Source organism: Triticum urartu, chromosome 7 (assembly GCF_003073215.2).
Source record: "Triticum urartu cultivar G1812 chromosome 7, Tu2.1, whole genome shotgun sequence".
Classification (NCBI taxonomy): domain Eukaryota; kingdom Viridiplantae; phylum Streptophyta; class Magnoliopsida; order Poales; family Poaceae; genus Triticum; species Triticum urartu.
The window spans coordinates 13,340,106-13,347,174 of record NC_053028.1 but is presented as its reverse complement, the minus strand read 5'-3'; positions in this window follow the sequence as shown (position 1 = coordinate 13,347,174).

The following is a 7,069-nucleotide window of genomic DNA, read 5'->3' as shown; positions in this document are numbered from 1 at the left end:
CCCCTTCGATTGGCGAGGTGGGACTAAACTCTGCCTGCAACGAGGACCAACCCTTTAGTCCCGGTTTGTGGCACAAACCGGGACTAATGGTCATGGGCCAGGGGCGAGGAGCATTGGTCCCGGTTGGTGCCACGAACCGGGACCAATGCCCCCTTTAGTCCCGGTTGGTGGTACCAACCGGGACCAAAGGCCTTTCGCTGCCCTCGGCCAAAAGTTTAGTCCCACCTCGCTAGTTGAGAGGGGCTCGGAGTGGTTTATAAGCCCCACTGCGGCTGCCCTCTCGAGCTCCTCTCAAATGCAGGCTTACGGACCTAATCTCACACTATGCTGTCTGTGGGCCTATTGGGCCTTCTGCGGGCCTGAATCCTTGCCCAGGTTGGGTTTCTAGTCGTATTCAGGCCGTGGTGGCCCAATAGGTGGCAGTTTTTTTATTTTTCTCCAGCTTTTTTTGTTTTGTTTTTTGCATTATTTATTTTCTTTTGTTTCTTGCTTTATTTTTAATTCTTTTTGCTTTTAGGTCAGAAAAATTGTAAAATTTCTGTTAGTGCCATTAGTTTTCAAATTTGAATATTTAAAATTTGAATTCTTTGAAATTTGTGTGAATCACAAGTTTGTGATTAACTTTACTATAAAAATAGTTTTTTCCATTTTTTGTTTTGTTTTTTGCATTATTTATTTTCTTTTGTTTTTTGCATTTTTTAATTCTTTTTGCTTTTAGGTCAGCAAAATTATAAACTTTCTGTTAGTGCCATTAGTTTTAGAAAAATTATAAACTTTCTGTTAGTGCCATTAGTTTTCAAATTTGAATAGTTAAAATTTGAATTCTTTGAAATTTGTGTGAATCACAAGTTTGTGATTAACTTTACTTTTTCCAGTTTTTTTTGTTTTTTTGCATTATTTATTTTCTTTTGTTTTTTGCTTTTTTTAATTCTTTTTGCTTTTAGGTCAACAAAATTATAAACTTTCTGTTAGTGCCATTAGTTTTAGAAAAATTATAAACTTTCTGTTAGTGCCATTAGTTTTCAAATTTGAATAGTTAAAATTTGAGTTCTTTGAAATTTGTGTGAATCACAAGTTTGTGATTAACTTTACTATAAAAATAGTTTTTTTTCCAGTTTTTTGTGTTGTTTTTTTTTGCATTATTTATTTTCTTTTGTTTTTTGCTTTATTTTTAATCCTTTTTTGCTTTTAGGTCAGAAAAATTATAAACTTTCTGTTAGTGCCATTAGTTTTAGAAAAAATTATAAACTTTCTATTAGTGCCATTAGTTTTCAAATTTGAATAGTTAAAATTTGAATAATGGTATTACGAGGGCCGAACCATAAGACATTAAAGCTTTTCAAATGAACTCTGAAAAAGTTGAAAGTTGGCATGGTATCATAATTTCACCCACATAGCATGTGCATGTACAGAACGGACAATGGTATCATACTCGTTTGTTACAAAGTTGGCATGGTATCATCATAATAGTTGCGGGAGAAAGTCTTCACTTTTTCTTCGCTTGTGTCATTTTCAGTACCTTCTCAAATCCTTTGTTAGGCACAGCATTCTCTGTCTTCCACTGCAGCAATTCTAGTACGGTACCGAGCTTTGTGTTGCTATCTTCGCAATTGGGGTATAACCCTTTTTTGTGATCCTCTAACATGCGATCGAACTTCAGCTTCTCCTTTTGACTTTCGCATTGCGTCCTTGCATCGACAATGACCCGGCGGAGATCATCATCATCGGGCACATCGTCTGGTTCCTCATGATCTTCAGCAGCTTCCCCCGTTGCAGCATCATTGGGCACATCGTCTGGTTTCTCTTGATCTTTAGCAGCTTCCCCCGTTGCAGCATCACCGTATTCAGGGGGCACATAGTTGTCATCGTCCTCTTCTTCTTCACCGTCTTCCATCATAACCCCTATTTCTCCGTGCCTCGTCCAAACATTATAGTGTGGCATGAAACCATTGTAAAGCAGGTGGGTGTGAAGGATTTTCCGGTCAGAGTAAGACTTCGTATTCCCACATTTAGGGCATGGACAACACATAAAACCATTCTGCTTGTTTGCCTCAGCCACTTCGAGAAAATCATGCACGCCCTTAATGTACTCGGAGGTGTGTCTGCCACCGTACATCCATTGCCGGTTCATCTACGTGCATTATATATAATTAAGTGTGTCAAAAACCATTACAGAACATCATGAATAGATAATTAAGTGACCAAATTAATATAAGTTCATCATCACATTAAAACCAAAGTACATACATAGTTCTCATCTAACAACATATAGCTCTCTAGAGCATCTAATTAATTAAACCATACATTGAAACTATGTAAAACATTTCAATTCGAAAACAAATGCGATCATAATCGCAACCAAGGTAACAATTGATCCAACGGCATAATGATACCAAGCCTCGGTATGAATGGCATATTTTCTAATCTTTCTCATCTTCAACCGCATTGCATCCATCTTGATCTTGTGATCATCGATGACATCCGCAACATGCAACTCCAATATCATCTTCTCCTCCTCAATTTTTTTTATTTTTTCCTTCAAGTAATTGTTTTCTTCTTCAACTAAATTTAACCTCTTGACAATAGGGTCGGTTGGAATTTCCGGTTCAACTACCTCCTAGATAAATAAAATCTATGTCACGTTGGTCAGCATAATTGTCATAAACAATAAATGAACCAAATAGTTATAAAAAGATAATATATACCACATCCGAGTCATAGCCAGGACGAGGGCCAATGGGGGCGGATACCAAAACCATCGCACTATATAGTAACAAGCAATAATAAAAGTAAGAAAATTTGACAAGTATCTATCTAGCTAAAGTAAGAATTTTTTCTTTCAGAAAGAAGATAAGAACAAGAGGCTCACCACGGTGGTGCGGGCGATGAGATCGGTGCGGGTGATCCACGGCGGTGAAGATGGGAGTGGGACGTGACGGGCCGCTAAACCTAGACAAATCTCGAGGAAAATGGAGCTTTGAGGTCAAGCTTCGAGAGGAGAAAGCTTAACTAGTGTGGCTCGGTCATTTCATCGAAAACCTCATGTGCATAGGAGGTGAGCTAGAGCACCACAAAGCCCTCCCCTCACCGGCCAGATTAAAACAGAGCACTGGGGTACTCTACTCGCGGGCGAGGGGTATATATAGACAGCTCATTGGTCCCGGTTCGTGGCATGAACCGGGACTAAAGGGAAACCTATGGTCCCGGTTCAAGCCACCAACCGGGACCAATGGTGGTGGGCCAGGAGCGAGGCCCATTGGTCCCGGTTCGTCCCACCAACCAGGACCAAAGGGGCACGACGATCTGGGACCAATGCCCCCACGAGGCCCGGCAGGCCCCTGGCCTCACGAACCGGGACAGATGGCCCCATGGGTCCCGGTTCTGGACTGAACCGGGACTAATGGGCCACCTCGGCCTGGACCAAAGCCATGTTTTCTACTAGTGGGAGGCTACGCGCGAGTCCCTCTGATACGTCTCCAACGTATCTATAATTTTTGATTGCTCCATGTTATATTATCTACTATTTTGGGCAATATTGGGCTTTATTTTCCACTTTTATATTATTTTTGGGACTAACCTATTAACCGGAGGCCCAACCCAGATTTGCTGTTTTATGCCTATTTCGGTGTTTCAAAGAAAAGGAATATCAAACGGAGTCGAAACGGAACGAAATCAACTAGAGAAGTTATTTTTGGAAGGAAAGCCACCAGATAGACTTGGACTCTACGTCAGAAGATACGGGAGCTGGCCACGAGGGTGGGGGCGCGCCCCCTGCCTCATGGGCCCCCCAAAGCTCCATCGACGTACCCCTTGCACCCATATATACCTACGTATCGCAAAACTTCCAGAAGGGAGATTAGATCGGGAGTTCCACCGCCGCAAGCCTCCGTAGCCACCGAAAACCAATCTAGACCCGTTCCGGCACCCTGCCGGAGGGGGAAATCCTTTTCCGATGGCCATCTTCATCATCCCGGGGCTCTCCATGACGAGGAGGGAGTAGTTCTCCCTCGGGGCTGAGGGTATGTACCAGTAGCTATGTGTTTGATCTCTCTCTCTCTATCGTGTTCTTGATTTGGCATGATCTTGATGTATCGCGAGCTTTGCTATTATAGTTGGATCTTATGTTTCTCCTCCCCCTCTTCTCTCTTGTAATGAATCGAGTTTCCCCTTTGAAGTAATCTTATCGGATTGAGTCTTTAAAGATTTGAGAACACTTGATGTATGTCTTGCCGTGCATATCTGTGGTGACAATGGGATATCACGTGATTCACTTGATGTATGTTTTGGTGATCAACTTGCGGGTTCCGCCCATGAACCTATGCATAGGGGTTGGCACACGTTTTCATCGTGATTCTCCGGTAGAACTTTGGGGCACTCTTTGAGGTCCTTTGTGTTGGTTGAATAGATGAATCTGAGATTGTGTGATGCATATCGTATAATCATACCCACGGATACTTGAGGTGACATTGGAGTATCTAGGTGACATTAGGGTTTTGATTGATTTGTGTCTTAAGGTGTTATTCTAGTACGAACTCTAGGGCTGTTTGTGACACCTATAGGAATAGCCTAATGGATTGATTGGAAAGAATAACTTTGAGGTGGTTTCATACCCTACCATAATCTCTTCGTTCGTTCTCCGCTATTAGTGACTTTGGAGTGACTCTTTGTTGCATGTTGAGGGATAGTTATGTGATCCAATTATGTTAGCATTGTTGAGGGAACTTACACTAGCAAAAGTATGAACCCTAGGCCTTATTTCCACGCATTGCAATACCGTTTACGCTCACTTTTATCATTCGTTACCTTGCTGTTTTTAAAATTTCAGATTACAAATACCTTTATCTACCATCCATATTGCACTTGTATCACCATCTCTTCGCCGAACTAGTGCACCTATACAATTTACCATTGTATTGGGTGTGTTGGGGACACAAGAGACTCTTTGTTATTTCGTTGCAGGGTTGCTTGAGAGAGACCATCTTCATCCTACGCCTCCTACGGATTGGTAAACCTTAGGTCATCCACTTGAGGGAGATTTGCTACTGTCCTACAAACCTCTGCACTTGGAGGCCCAACAACATCTACAAGAAGAAGGTTGTGTAGTAGACATCAAGCTCTTTTCTGGCGCCGTTGCCGGGGAGGTGAGCGCTTGAAGGTATATCTTTAGATCTTGCAATCGAGTCTTTTAGTTTCTTGTTTTATCACTAGTTTAGTTTACAAAAGAAACTATAAAAAAATGGAATTGAGTTTGTCTCATACGCTACACCTTTTTAATATGTTTCGTGAGTATGATGGAAAGGATAATTGTTCTCAAGTACTAGAACAAGAAATCTATAAAATGTTTGGCACTAAATATTTGAATGATGATCATGATTGCAATGTTGTTAGTATGAATTCCTTGAATATCCATGATGCTAATGATATGCAAAGCCACAAGCTTGGGGAAGCTATGTTTGATGAAGATGATATTTTTTGTCCCCCAAGTTTTGATGAGCAAATTTATTTTGATGATAGCATGCCTCCTATTTAGGATAATTATATTGATGAAAGTGGATTTGGAGAGGTCATGACTTTATTTTGTGATGATTCCACTATTCCGGAAGAGGTTCCAATTGATTATGAGAACAAAGTTGCTATCTATGATGATTATTGTGATGACTTGTATGCTATAAAGAATAATGATATCCATGAAACTTTTCATCATGATTTTAGTTTTCAATTGGATTATGCCTCACATGATAATTATTTTGTTGAGTTTGCTCCCACTATAACTCATGAGAAGAATTTTGCTTATGTGGAGAGTAATAAAATTTATATACTTGTAGATCATGAAAATAATGCTTTATGTGCTGGTTATATTGTTGAATTCATTCATGATGCTACTGAAAATTATTATGAGGGAGGAATATATTCTTGTAGGAATTGCAATAATATCAAGTTTGCTCTCTATGTGCTTAAAGTTTTGAAGTTATGCTTGTTTTACCTTCCTATGCAAGTTGATTCTTGTTCCCACAAGTTGTTTTCTCACAAAATCCCTATGCATAGGAAGTATGTTAGACTTAAATGTGCTAGTCATATTCTTCATGATGCTCTCTTTATTTTTCAATTCTTATCTTTTATGTGAGCATCATTGAAATCATCATGCCTAGCTAGGGGCGTTAAATGATAGCGCTTGTTGGGAGGCAACCCAATTTTATTTTTATTCCATGCTTTTTGTTCCTGTTTAGTAATAAATAATTCATCTAGCCTCTGTTTAGATGTGGTTTTATGCTTTTTATTAGTGTTTGTGCCAAGTAGAACCTTTGGGAAGACTTGGGAAAAGTCTTGTTGATCATGCTGTAAAAAAACAGAAACTTTAGCGCTTACGAGAATTGCTGCCATTTTTATTTGGAGAGTGATATTTAGTTAATTCTTTTTGCAGATGATTAATAGATAAATTCATAAGGTACAGCAATTTATTTGAGAATTGTATGAGTTCCATAAGTATACGTTTTATTCAGATTACTACAGACTGTTCTGTTTTTGACAGATTCTATTTTCTATGTGTTGTTTGCTTATTTTGATGAATCTATGAGTAGTATCGGAGGGTATGCACCATAGATAAGTTGGAATACAGTAGGTTTAAAACCAATATAAATAAATAATGAGTTCATTACATTAACTTGAAGTGGTGATTTATTTTCTTATACTAACAGAGCTTACGAGTTTTCTGTTAAGTTTTGTGTTGTGAAGTTTTCAAGTTTTGGGTAAGGATTCGATGGACTATGGAATAAGGAGTGGCAAGAGCTTAAGATTGGGGATGCCCAAGGCACCCCAAGGTAATATTAAAGGATAGCCAAGATCCTAAGCATGGGGATGCCCCGGAAGGCATCCCCTCTATCGTCTTCGTTCATCGGTAACTTTACTTGGAGCTATATTTTTATTTACCACATGATATGTGTTTTGCTTGGAGCGTCAATTTATTTTGTTAGGATTTGATTTCTGTTATTTAGAACATTGTTTTGCATCTTTTATTTCAATAAAAGTGGCATTGATAGCCTTTACTAGGCCTATTTTAGAAGTCCACATG